At 43.9% G+C, this 13,590-nt stretch overlaps 1 long non-coding RNA gene across 2 annotated transcripts in view; it reads left to right on the top strand.

The window, feature by feature from the left end:
* The window catches only part of LOC132247659 (uncharacterized), an 86,591-nt gene that overhangs the window by 14,846 nt on the left and 58,155 nt on the right, over window positions 1–13,590 (top strand). The window contains exons 2-3 of one of the 2 annotated variants that reach the window (XR_009458931.1): window positions 1,827–1,908; window positions 4,268–4,334. This is a non-coding gene — a long non-coding RNA (uncharacterized LOC132247659). The remainder of the gene's footprint in view (window positions 1–1,826; window positions 1,909–4,267; window positions 4,335–13,590) is intronic. The other variant, XR_009458930.1, reaches the window with a different exon arrangement.

Here is a 13,590-nt window from a genome sequence, read left to right as displayed (position 1 = left end):
GCTGTATCCAAAGCACCAGACCTCACCTAGTAGTGTTCTGTTACACTTTCATTATGGACAGATTTTACCATAGGGGATAAGTAATGTGCTAACTCATAGGCCTGTGCGAGTCGGCAGTGATCTGGAGCTCTGGACCGGGTTTCCGCCTCGATACGGCCAAAGTGAGCCGCCTCAGAGATCCAGCCATAGGGTATAATGGGGAATCAATTAAATATCTATAACTTTGTTGGGTTTTGTCCTATTTGGATGAAACTAGCAGGGATGGCAGCCTCTTCTGAGAGCATGAAACCTGCCAAGTTTCAAGAAGATTGGTGCAGGGGTTTGGGGGGAACTGTACCCCAAATTCTTGAAAGCCAAACTCATGTCACGGCTGTGTGTTACAACACGGGGGGGGGGGGGGGGGGGGGGGGTGCAAAACTTCAGGGCTTGTAGCTCTTACTGCAGCCACAAAGCCTGCCAAGTTTCAAGAAGATCAGTTCAGGGGTTTGGAGGAACTGCCCCTCAAGATGCAGACAAGCAAAACTCATGCCATGGGTGACACTGAGTGTGTTGAGGCGCAGTGGGGTGACAGCTGCAGGGGTGGTGGCCCCTGCTGCAGCCACGATGCCTGCCAGCTGCCAAGGAGATCGGTTCAGGGGGGTCCTGGGGCCCTGCACCCCTAGCTGCTGACAGGCAAAACTCGTGCCAAGACTGTGTCTGTCTTGGGGCAGTTGATTGTCTGTATTGATTCTTTCCTCTCCTTAGCCTGGTTTTGTAGGTGCTAATTGCTGTTTGTTAAGTCATTATGTAGTAGCTAGGTCCTGCGTATTGAGCTGGTCCCTGAGTCCCTGGTCCCTGAGTGAATCATGATTGACTGATTGGTAACTGGGAATGCAGTAGCTTAGCAGCCAGGCCTGCAGCAGTGTCTCCCCTCACCGCCCCAACACAGACACAGTCCCACAGCACCCATGGCACCAGTTTTGCTTGTCCGCAGCTTGAGGGGCAGTTCCCCCCTGCACCGATCTTCTTGAAACTTGGCAGGCTTTGTGGCCTCAGCAAGAGCTACCACTCCTGCAGTTTTGACCCCCCCCCCCCCCCCCCCCCCGTGTTACAACACAGACGTGACATGAGTTTTGCTTTCAATAATTTGGGGTACAGTTCCTCCCAAACCCCTGCACCAATCTACTTGAAACTTGGCAGTATTTGTAGCCTCAGTAAGGTGCCATGTCCCCCCAAACCCTGCATCGATATTCTTGAAACTTGGTAGGCTTCATTCCCTCTGCAGAGTCTACCACCCCTGAAAATTGCATCCAAATTGGACAAAAAACAGTCCAAAAAAATTGGACAGTTATAGATATTTTATCATTTCCCCGTTATACCCGATGGCCAGATCTCCGAGGCGGCTCCGAACCGCTTGGGGAAGCCGAACGAGGCTGCGCTGCGACCCGGATGTGCTGCTTCAGACCCCGAAGTATCCAAAGCTTCTCCAGATCCAAAGCTGTGTCCAAAGCCTCGCACAGCCCTACTAACTCATCTCATGTGTTCTTTATCTTTAAAAATATAGTCAATTTTGGGGATGGGGAGAAGAAATGATAAGTGGATCATGGGTGAAATATGGAACAGGTTTTTTTGATCATCCACATGAACCCAATAGTAAAACAGTTTGTTCAGCACATATGTCAGAGATCAACCTATGGAAAATGTTTTACCAACTCCATTTGGTGCTCTGCAGTCATTCCCATATTTTGTACTCTTAGCAATGCCCTTGAGAAGGAAGCACATTGACTATCAAAGCATATTAAAATTATTTAATGCAATTCTCACCAACTCAAATTTATCAAACTCAGTTTTCAGCCCCACAGAGGACAATTCCAAACTTAAGGTCACTACACAGACAAATATTAAAAACACATGGACATAGAACCAAAGGTATGTAGTAATGTGTTTTAATATATATTTGACAATTTGGATCCTTTTAATTTCTTATGTAAAAAATATCATCTGCTCATACTAAAGGGTGCTTTCTTTTTAGATTATGGCAAACATAATATATGGGGAAAATAAACTTCTCCATTTAAAAATTATGTTAACTGTCACTTGTTACCTGACAAGTTTTACTGCTCAGCAAACTAATCTGCTGCACAAAAAAGCATCACCATCTACACATGCGTGGCAATTAGGGTGCAGTAGACTAATATACTGTGCTGCCAGATAGTCTTGTCAAATACAAGTGGTATCCAGGAGCTTAGTAAATTACTACGCTTAAACGAACGTGTAGATGGTGATGTCAGGATTAGTTTACTCTGGCTCAAATTGAGCTGGAGTATATTCAGTCATATTAATTGCATGTGTAGACATGCCCAGTATGTACAAATGGCTTGATGCTTTGACACACTTGATGATGTTGGAGATAAGGTAGCTGAGAAAATGAATTACATATTTCTTTGTGAAAAAAGATGGAAAGAGAAATGGCAGCTAAAATGGAAAGTTAATGCATCCAGATCATTAATGCAGTATTTTTTCCCCAGAATAAAACAGCAAACAGAGCCAAAGATGCCAGAGTATTTTACCATAGTCTAAAGTTTACCATAGTAAATGCTGGACTGCTTCTAGCTGTCAGCTAACTTTTCCAATGCAATGTCTTGCCATAAATTATAGAAATATTGGAGCAATACATAGAAGATCTTTTTTGCAGCTCCCTACACATGTACTACCCCAGAAGAATAATGCTAGAATTAGTAGATGAATTTAAGTTTTTAGTGAACTATAAAAAATGGGAACAAAAATCTCTGTAAGCAGTAAATTGTTTAATAATCTGAGTGTTTCATATTCAGAACATTTGAAAAACTAGTCAAATGGCTTTTATGTAGGAAAGGTTACATTTGCAACAAAATAAGAAGCACACACAAAAAGTTGGTGTCTCATGGATACATTAATGAAGCTGTGATATAACATGGATCAGACTTCATATGACTACTTAAGAAAACAAACAAAAACCCAAACAAACAAGCAAACAAAAAACCCAAAGAAAAAAGCCCTTTATGGAGAATGACCCACATCTTGAAAAGACTTGTATAAATATGAAATATGTCCCTTAGTTCATGAGGTAAGGAACTTTTGTTTGTGCTACATGTCCTATGTTTGATCACTGCTGACAAGTCTATATGTGTATGTGCAGTTCAGCACATCTTTAGAAAGTCAATTTTGGAAACTGATTCATACATTGTTTCTAGGCATGGGGCAGCTGACAGAGAGATCCATTCCCTTCCAGCCAGCTGCAGTTTGCATTGTCACAATATCCTCACAGAACCTTTTGCAAAGGGCTAATTTTGATCCTTCTTGAGTGGTTTAAGAGATGTTCGTCAGCCAAAAAGAAGTTAATACGTAACAACACTCACAGAAAAACAAAATTCTTTCCTTGTAAACAAGAGTGCAGCTGCTGTGTCAAAACCCAAGGCCTAATGGGATTGTTGCCATTTTGGCCAATACACTGGGGTTAATATTAAGGCACCCAGATCTAAAAATCAAGTAATACAGCTTGAGCTCAAAATCAAGGCCTCTTTAACTGGGCCTGTAACACACTTACATACTCCCGTGATCCGGAACAGGCAGGGACCTAGAACAGACGTTTGTTAGCTGGTTACAGTAACAGAACCTGTTGGGTTGTAGTGTATGGATGCCTCACCTGTGTGCCTCAAAGCTTTAATACATTTTGTTTTTTCTGAAGGGTAATTTTTTAGCTCTCCATTTCTTGAATCTATAGTCCTTGGTTTGGGCTTATTATGACCATAAATTCCTGAGACATACTCTCAAGTTTAAATCTATTTTACCTTAGCATTATTGCCTTGACATTTTCATTTGTGTGCCGGTTTTTCTAATTACTTGTACATGAACACTAAAGAACCACAGAGAGAACGGTGCCATGTGGTTTTGCTCATGAGTTGAAGAATTTTTCATACCAGCCTTCAGCTGTTTGGGTAAGCAAAAAACACCTTTAAAGAGCAGGATAAGGCTGGTCAAGTCAAGTACTGATGAGAACTTTTGTCACGTCTCCACTTTCTCTTGCATGTTTTAGTCATTTGCATGCAGCATGGTTTTTTGCTTGCACCTAGTTTTAGAAGAAAGGTGGTGATTGGTGGGAAGCCCCTGTTGACCCAGCCTTGCCTCTAGGCTATACAGTCCTAATAAGATGACTAAGTGTAATGAGATACAATAATAATTAATACATTTGTTTAATTACAACATGATTGCATACTTAGAATATAATTTATTTGGTTATACTTCACAGGATTTCAGTGAATTTTAACTCAGAGCTGAAGCATCTGTCAATCTATTCAAAATGATCATAATAACAGGTAAACCACAGCGATGCTGAACTTTTTAAAGATCTCAGTTTTTTATTACTTTTTAACTGATAATTAATGGTTTACTTATAAAATATCAAAAAACACATTTTGTAATGAGAGTAAGTGCTAGAAGTTGGAAAAACTGAATTTTTTTCCTTGTACAAAACCAAGAGGTTGGTTCCATGCTTTCTGAGTTGAGCAGAACTTCTCTTTTTTTTTTTTTTAAAGCTATGAAGTCATGACCAGCACTATCATAAGAGGTCTGGATCTGTATGTTTTTCCAATTGTACTCCATCTTTACTCATAGAAAAAATATTTCTAGGCTGAAATTTGAACGATGCTAGCATATCTTGGGATTTCATTCCATTGCTCTGGCTGGAATTTGGCCTGAGCAATGATTTTGTTTATCTGTTCGACTGAATTTTTTTTTGTACAAAGAGAACTTTGTGGTTTGGCATTTACTGAATAAACAACACTTGCCCAAATATAATAATTTTGCACCAAAATACTCATGTGTTTATCTGTGAATGAATAGGGCAGTTTGAACTCTTCAGAGCAATTGTTTCAGACTGTCTGAAGACTCTGGCACTGTTAGACTGCATCATTCTCAAGGTTAGTTAAAGACTGAAGGCATTGTTTGTAAATGAAAGCAACCAGTCTGACATCAGAAGCTGTGGCACCAGGTATGTGTGTATCATTCTAGAGTTAGTTCAGGCCCTGCCTGAGTCTGTGAAGTGTACAGCACTCCAGCACAGTGGATACAAGGATTCTCCAATGACAAGCCTTCTTAATTCTGGGGAGGGAAGAGTTGTAGCCATTTTCCTCGATTTAAAAAAAACAGTCAAGAACTACATAGCCACCACCCCCAATTTTTCTCTCTCTCTCAGCAGTTCCCAACTATATAGTTTCCCAAGTAGATGTGGACATGGAGATCTGAGGAAGCAGGTTGGTGGGAAATGGCCATATATTCTGGGCTTTCGTCACTCTGTCTCCTTGAGCTCTCAACAAAGCACCACTGAGAACTATCCACAATACAGAAAATAGCTGCAGAATCTGAGGAAGGATGTCACGACTCTAGGTCTGGTGCCCATTTTTTACAGGGACCAGAAGTGATTGTGGGGCATGCCTTCTGCATATGTATGTGGACGGGACACTTCAGTTTCTAGCACTTTGGTTATGCCTTGACTCTTCCTGTCTTTCTTTAGACAAACACCCCTTTCACTGAGTTTGCTGCTCCATTCTATAGGACTCCTTTTAATGGTGCAGGAATGGCAGCCTGCACCTCAAGACGGAGGCTTCAGCTTAAGGTTTGGAAGCATTTCTTTTGAGAATTGCTAAGCTTTTCACATGTGAGCTGTGAGTGCATCTCACCTTCAGTGACCTGTATCTCAAGAAACCCACTTCATTTGTCTTTTTCTCAGTATGGATTGATTGGAATCAAGTGATGGAAAGAAATGGCACTTGTCGCCTTTTGTCTGTAACGTACACAAGTGCTGTCGCATGACCATGTATTTCTTCACTTATATTTTGGGTCTCTCCTGTCATGGAGGAAATGCCATGGGCCAAAAGAGTGGCATGGGGTCAGTCCATGTGGATAACTCTGGAAACTGGCCCAACACTTGAACATGGCCTGATCCCATCATGTACTGGCCCAAATCTGTGCACCCAGATTTGGCTGTGCACCCTAACCCCACATGCCAGATGCAGTGGTGAGTGTAGCCTGATTTCCACCCCAACACACACACACCAGCCAGATGCTGCATGCTAGTGTGATCTCACATGTGGGTTCATGTTGTATAGCTCGCAGAGCTCCCTGTAAATCCAGAAATTTGGCAGAAGGAGAGCAATAATTAGCACTGCCATTGCTCTCCTGCTGCCAAGTTTCTAGACCCAGGGGGAGCTCTGCAGGCTAGAGGTTGAGTGACACTGTATTGTGTTACCATCTCAAGGTCCAAAAAGAGATCAGAATTCCATAATGTCGGCTGGCTGTTTAATGTAAAATATAGGAACTGTTTTTGGAGCAGGGATCAGAACCCAGGTCTCACCTCTCAGATCAGTGCCCTAACCACTAGGCTCTTACTGTGGCACCATGAATCTTGAATTCCTGTTGAATCTCTGTCACTGCACAACATTGTGAAAGGCTGCCCTTTTCCCTGGGTAAAACTGCTGCACCTCCCCTGCCCACTCCCAGAACCTGCGTGCCCTCTCTTGAAACCCACATATCCCCCCTTCCCTCTCCGTTCTTGGAACCACGCACCCTCCCCTCCTGCTCTTGCACCTATTTTGCCCTGCTTATTAACTCTACTTGTTACCCAGGTCTCCTACTTCCTGGCAAGAGCTCTAGCTCTTAGACTGTCCTGTAAATGGTGGGCCCCTGCACCTAAAGCTCTGCATTCTGTGCCTCCGCCTTAGACTAAGGATTGAGGCAGAGGATCAGCTAGCTTTTTTGGATCCTAGTGAGCCTTAGGTGAGAGCCAGCTGTGAAGCTGCTCAGATTGGGGCAGTTTTGTGCATGCCAGAAGCGGAACCGTAGGCACCTGGAGAACTTTACGGTAAAAAAATATGGCTCCGATTAGTATAGGCACCACCTGAGTTGGGATGAGGAACAGTTCAGGATCACAGTTTTGGACTGGGGCAGAATCCCCCCCCAAGTCTTTAATTAGCTCCAGCCTGAAGGGACTCATTCGAGATCAGAACAGGAATCTACCAGACCCAGGAATGGAACTTTTCTCGCCTGAGTTTCAGCCTGGTCCACATCTGGATCACTCGACCACCCTTCCTGCCTCAGTCATTCATTGTTAATACTAATAATTCATTGCTTAAAAGGGGTAGACAAACTACTTATTATTTAAAATGGAAGAACAAATCAGAAAATCCTTTCCCTCCAGTGTGGAAGAAATGCCCAAACCCTGCTGCTCCATTATCTCTGTTGTTTTCATGAAGTTAGATTGCAAACCACCCCTTTCTTAACACTGACATATGTGCTGCAGAGAATGCACCCTTTCCACCTCTCACTAAGGTAATGTAAGATATTAATTGGCTTCTGTCAGATTTTATTCAGCCTGGAGACAAGCACAGCAGTAGATTCTGTAGTGTCCAAAATGCTGGAAACTCCCTGCTTCAATCCAAGGCTCCAGAGTCCAGGTACCATCCCTAAAGTGCTGTGTTTTGTAAACCCTGAATATTTAACCTTCATGGATGAGGAAGGTACCAGAGGGATAGCTCTAAAACCAATTTGAGTCAGGAGGTTGGAGGGGGAAGAGTTGAACATTTATTAACATCTAATCCTGTTAAGATTTTCAGCGCCATATGTCTGAGCAACAGCACATGTGAAATGTGTACTAATTATTCCTGCTTGTGTCATGTGTGTAGATTTCATATGCAGTCCCTGACCTTTTTGTTAATAACTTCACATTATATTCATTGACCTGAAACAAATTGAATTCAGTGGCACTCACGCAAGAATTGAATTACAAAGTCTTCTTAATTGGTCTCTTATTTAAATGTGAAAAAGTAACAGTTTACCACCTGTAATTTTTTTCCCCCTTTAAGAAATTCCTTTAGTGTTTGTGATTTCAGGGTGATGACAGGAAATAAGAATGTGTTGGGGGGGAGGAGGATTTTTTTTTTTTTTTTGTAATTTCCAAGATGATGTAATCATGAATGTTTGCATTTGCACTGGAGGCAGTTGGATTTGCATTTGCAAATGCAGATGTAAACTTTGCATTTGCATTTGCAAAGTTTCCCCACAGAAAGACCCTAGCCATAGAAAGCGTGAGGTTTGGAAGCAACATTCAACATCTCTAACATACTATCTCTGGAGCATGAAAGAGTTTGTTTTTTTTGTGGAGTTTTTTTTTTTTTTTTTTAAAGCTTGGCTTCTTCCCTAGCTCTTTAGAGTCTTCTGATGTGATTTAAATACCTCCCTTAAAACAGAAGGCTTTGCTGAGCACCACAAGGTGTTTCTGCTGCTTCTGCCAAGTCCCAAGCCCTCGTGTCTCATTGTCTGTTACCAAATACATATAAAAATCTAATTCTGGGAGTTTAGTGCTGTCTTCCTTGTCAGTGGATAGTCAGGGAAACATTGTTCTTTCCCCACACTCATTCATCCCCTGGAGGATTTCTTGCCGGTGATAGAGGAGATAGAAGCCGTTTGAAATTTCTGCTTTTCTTTTATTATTCCCCTGTAAAGTTAATTGCCAAAGCAGCCGAGGAGAGACTTCCTCTTTACTTACTATATTTAACTTAAAAATGCAAATGTTATTAGTGTCCTGATCATTGATAAGAGCGCCTCTGTGCCATGCTTTAACCTCTATTAGGGAGGATTATGAGAACGTCGCCACATTGGCATTTTGTAAGTGTCACTCTGACAGCACTTGCTGTACAAATGCCTGGCTGTCACAGTGAGTTTTATCACTAGGTTTTTTCCTCCGAATGCAGACTAATAAGCCCAGAAATTACAATTGCCTCCCTGCCGAATCTGTGATAGGCGGAAATAATGATATCAGTGCCCTGCTAATCTCCTTGCCTCTGCGCTTGGCACCATCCTATTGAGTCACCTGTCATACTCCGCTTTGATGAGGCGAATTCAATCTCTCAGCTATAATGACAATGGAGCCATTTTAATGTTTGGAAATGATTATGTGAAGGTTTCTCTTTGCTCTGCCTTGGCAGGCAAACCAGGTCAGTGTTCACTGTGTGCCTGCAGCCACTCACGGTTTGCAAGGAGGCAGGCTGTATTAAGGGAAGGTGCCAAGTTATTAGGGATGGGACACTGGAGCTGCCTAATTTGGAAGAGGTTTTATTTATTTATTTTCTTGCTTTCAACAAAAAAGACATTCTTAGACAGCTCTTGCACATGTTCCCCTGCACAGGTACACACATCTCTACACACCAAATAAGCCAAGGCTGCATAGCCCTCACACACACATACATCACACCTGCATGCGCATTTGGCACTTGCTTACTTACACTCACCATTAGACACACGTTTCTCATACATCCTGCACATGCACATACAAACATTTGTCATTCACTGCAGACACTTGTCACACCTACATCTGCACCTGACACACCTACATGCATGTGCATCACACACGTGCCTACAACCAGACCCACATGCGCACAAATTGATCTTGTGCACCTACCCACATGTAAGCTTTAGATGTGTCCAATCCTCCCTCAGAAAGGCCTATCCATTCACTCTTATCTCCAAGGTTTTGTATTGTACCATTGCCACATCCCCCCTCCCTCTCTCAGTGTTACTATGTTAATCCCAAAGATAATACATAGTAGTCTGCTCTGAGGAAAAATTGTAGTGAATAGCATAAATGAATATAATTCCTGACCGATAATGATCTCTTCCCCCACCTCCCTGGTAGCAACTATGATTTGTATAATGTTGTTTCCATGGCCTTATAAAGATGCTGCTGGGGCTGCCCCAAATTCAGCTGTTTTGCAGGCTACAGTATCACATCTTGTATGCCAAAGAAGTCCATGTTCTGGCCCTGTCTGTCTGCACTGTGCTGCAATTTAGTGGGGAGCAGAAGTGGTGTATCAATGCCACTTCTGTGTTAGTTGCACCTGGTGTTTGAACTGCCTTCCCTCTGTAAAACGCTCCAGCTTCCCCAAACCGACATGCTGGCCAAGTTCTTGTTCAGCTTTTTCCCCAGGCTCCTACCTGAGAATGCACGTGCATGAATGGATGTTATTTTCCCACAGCCCCCAGGTTCATAGCTGGGGAGAAAGGGAGATGTCCAAGTCCCCACCAGAAGCTCACAGCTAGGGTCATATCAAAACCCAAGCACCTGGAAGCCCTACACCATCAATTTGCCTATGAGACACCTCCCCACTCCCCCTTGGCTTTCCTAAGCAGGCATCTACCTTCCATCTTCCATCTGCTGGCCCACAGCCTGGAATCAAGCATGACACCACGGCTGAGGAAAGAGTCCCCTGGGCTTCCTGTTCTAGAAGTGGCTGTTCTTCAAATGTCACAGCTTAATGGTGTAAGTCAGCTCTGTGTTCAGGGTTCAGTTGAGTCTGTTGCCTGGCCCTTTATGAAAGACAGCTGAATTTTGGCAACTTTTATTTTAAGACCCAGTAGTATTACTACAGTTTGGGTACAGAGCGGAAGAGCCCAGGCTTGGCTTACTTATGGTAGGAAGAGAGGGAGCAGTTCTGAGATCCTATTGATCCAGAGCAACAGAGCGGGCTGGAAATGTGCTTCTCATGGGTGCCATATGTGGATATTAATCCAAGGCTCCTCTCTGACACCTTTTCCCTTCCCTCCAACCCCCACACAAGGGAATGTTGCATTACTGTCATAGAAGAACATCTCATTTGTGGGCATGGGGTGATATATGCTGCTGTCCTTTATTGAAAGTGCTAACTCCTGAACAGTGGGTACATGGGTTTTACTGGGAGGCTGGAATCGATTCAGAGGGGGCATAGTAGTGTGGACACAGCCCACTTCGGGACCACACCATGGGAGCACCAGCCAAGACCTTATTTTTAAGTTCTCAAAGCAGGTAAGAACCATATATCCCGTGCTGACCACCCCCTCCTTTCCCTTATGTTCCCTGCAGCATGTTCCCTCTGCTCCCATTCACTCTCTCCCCTACCCACTGCTGTTCCTGTCCCCAGCTGATGCAGGTGGGAGTAGGGAGGGTGACTCCAGAGCCACTCATGCCCCACTCCAGCTAGGAACAGCAGGGGTAGTAGGACAGTTCCTCCTTTCAGCCCATCTTCCCACCCCCCAATTCCCCATACTCTCCCAGGTAGTCACTGCTAGCCCAGGCAGGCTAGTGAACCTGCCTGGTGCCACTGCTGCTGCTCTCCCCTGCTGAGCCTGGCTACTGTGGCTCTGGGGCCTCTCCCCGCACAATGCTCCCAAAACACAACCTTCTGAATTCATTTGATAGGAGGGAGGAGCTCTAGAACTTCTGCAGATGGGCTCAGCAGGGTTTCCTTGCCCAGCTCTTGCCCCAGGACTGGTAGGCAACACTGAGAGGGACCAAGCAGAGGATGAACCCTCCTGCTGTCATCACTGTTGCCAGTTGGAGCAGGTTAGAAGCGGATCCAGAACATACCCTCCACCAGCATCAGCTGGGGACAGTGGAGACAGTGGCAGCAGCAGGTAAGGGAAGGGGAGAGTGGGAGGGGAAGAGATGTGCTGCTGATGACAGAGGGGAAGGGAGGGGGTGCCAAGAGCAAGGGAGGGATGGTGAGAGGACTGGATTCTTCCCTTCTCTGGGGACTTAAATTCCAAGTCCTGACTCTGTCTGCTTTGGTGGTAAGGGAGCTGGGAGTAGGGGTACAGCCTGCACAAAATCCTTGATCCACCCATTCTAGGGGGAATAGTACATGGAAGATAGGAATCTACACACAGGCACACACACATACACAGCTTCCGCTACTTTATGAGCAACCTCCTTTCCACCCCTATCTTGTGTCTCTAAGTCAGCCTTGGTCACTCTCTGCAGGCATGGCTGACATATCCCTGCTAGGCACATGGGGCCTTGAACTTTACAGACCTGGTGGGGTGCTCTCCCTTCCCCCAGCTGGCACATGGTGCATGCTCTTTTTATGCCCCCCCACCCCCACCCCGTGTGATTGTGCCTCACGTTTGAGATAAACTTAAAAATGACCTGGCCAACACCTAAATCAGCACATTCATGTTTCCTGTTTGGGGCAGAGCTTACTGGGGAAGAGGGTAGATAATTAAAGACTTTAAGACAAGTTTCTTCATTCCCTACTGTGTGCCCTATCTAGTGCCTGTAGGAGCACATAGTCTTACAGGCGATCCCATAGACAGCAGCCCTGCAGAGGTCACCAGCCCTAAAAAGGTGGCAACGTGAAAAGTGGTAGCACAGTTAGGCCTGTATCATACATTAAAGTAGATAATCTCAGTAGTCCCCCTGGCTCTTACTGCTTATAGTAGCACTGCAGGTTCTGTAGGGCCAGACTTTGTTTTTCATGCTCTCGTGTTTGAAAAATGTGCCCAAGACACCAAGAACTTTTTTTCTACTTTCCTCTCTCCGCTTTATTTTTAGATACGCTCACTTATCATTATTTCTCATCACAGGACATTTGAGGTGTATGGAACCATCAAAAAGAAGTGCTTAAGAGAGAGAGCCATTCCTTGCTGTTTATGAATCTGTTTGCCTAATCAAGCTGAAAGTTAAGTGATCTGATTCCAGACTGTGATATTAGAAAGGAGTATGTACTAGTAGCAGTTTAGATAGTGAGCAAAAACTTCCTCAAATTCCTGTGGTTCTCAGTCTGTATATTCATTTGAATTCATTCTGCACCAAAGAAACCTACTTTTTTTTTGCCTTTGGAATAAATGGGAATCTCTTCATTGCCTTCAGTGGGCTTTGAAACAGGTCCTTCATGCACAACTTATTTCCATTAAAAGTGAGCTGAAAGCTTCTTTTTTTTTTTAAAGAAAGAAAAAATAAATACATTTTTACAAGCTGTGTGAGATCCCCAATCCACAACAGAATGCATGTGCAGATTTAATGAGGGTTTAAAGTCATCTCAGAGAAGTGCCGGGTCTGTCAGTGCCCAAGGATGGAATTTCATTAGTTTGGAATAAAATTTTAGGGCTCTCCAAGCTGATTTGAATATATCTGTAATGCTCACTCTCTCTCTCTCCAGCTATTGACCTGCCTCAGATCCACCTCTTTCTGTATTAATTTGTGGAGGTCTGAAAACTCATGTAACCCTGCCCACTTCAAACCTTGCTTAAATGACAAACAAATATATAATTTATGCATAAGGCCCCTTTTCACAGACATACCTCCCACCCCTTGTGATGCACAAAAACCTGCAAGACCAGGGGTGAGCAGAGAGGTTTATTTAGCTGCCAAGACCTGGGCTTTAGCTTCCATATCCCTCCTGCAACAGTTAATGTCATTACTAAGAGCTAAAGAGCGCAGAGAGCTGCATTATCTGCATTTCTGTAGGTGTTAATAATGTCATCAACACTTGCAGGGGAGACATGGAACTTTAAACACGGGTCTTGGCAGATAAGTAAAGGAGGCAGAGCTGTTTAGATTATTTTGTTTTTTATAAATGTATGTACTTGTATGTATTAAGGCAAAGCAAAGGGCAGCAGGTTGTTATGCAGCCTAGGTACAGCCCTGGAAGGAGATCTTGGCTGGCAGAATTATCTACATCAGAGATCTCCCTGCTCTCAGGGTAAGTAACCTGCTGCAGACTTGCACACAAGATGTTCTCCCCTATAGCTGAGCTAACTGTGGGG

This window comes from Alligator mississippiensis, chromosome 1 (genome assembly GCF_030867095.1).
Source record: "Alligator mississippiensis isolate rAllMis1 chromosome 1, rAllMis1, whole genome shotgun sequence".
Taxonomy (NCBI): domain Eukaryota; kingdom Metazoa; phylum Chordata; order Crocodylia; family Alligatoridae; genus Alligator; species Alligator mississippiensis.
Note: the sequence above shows the minus strand (reverse complement) of the source record. Positions and strands in the feature narration are given on the sequence as shown.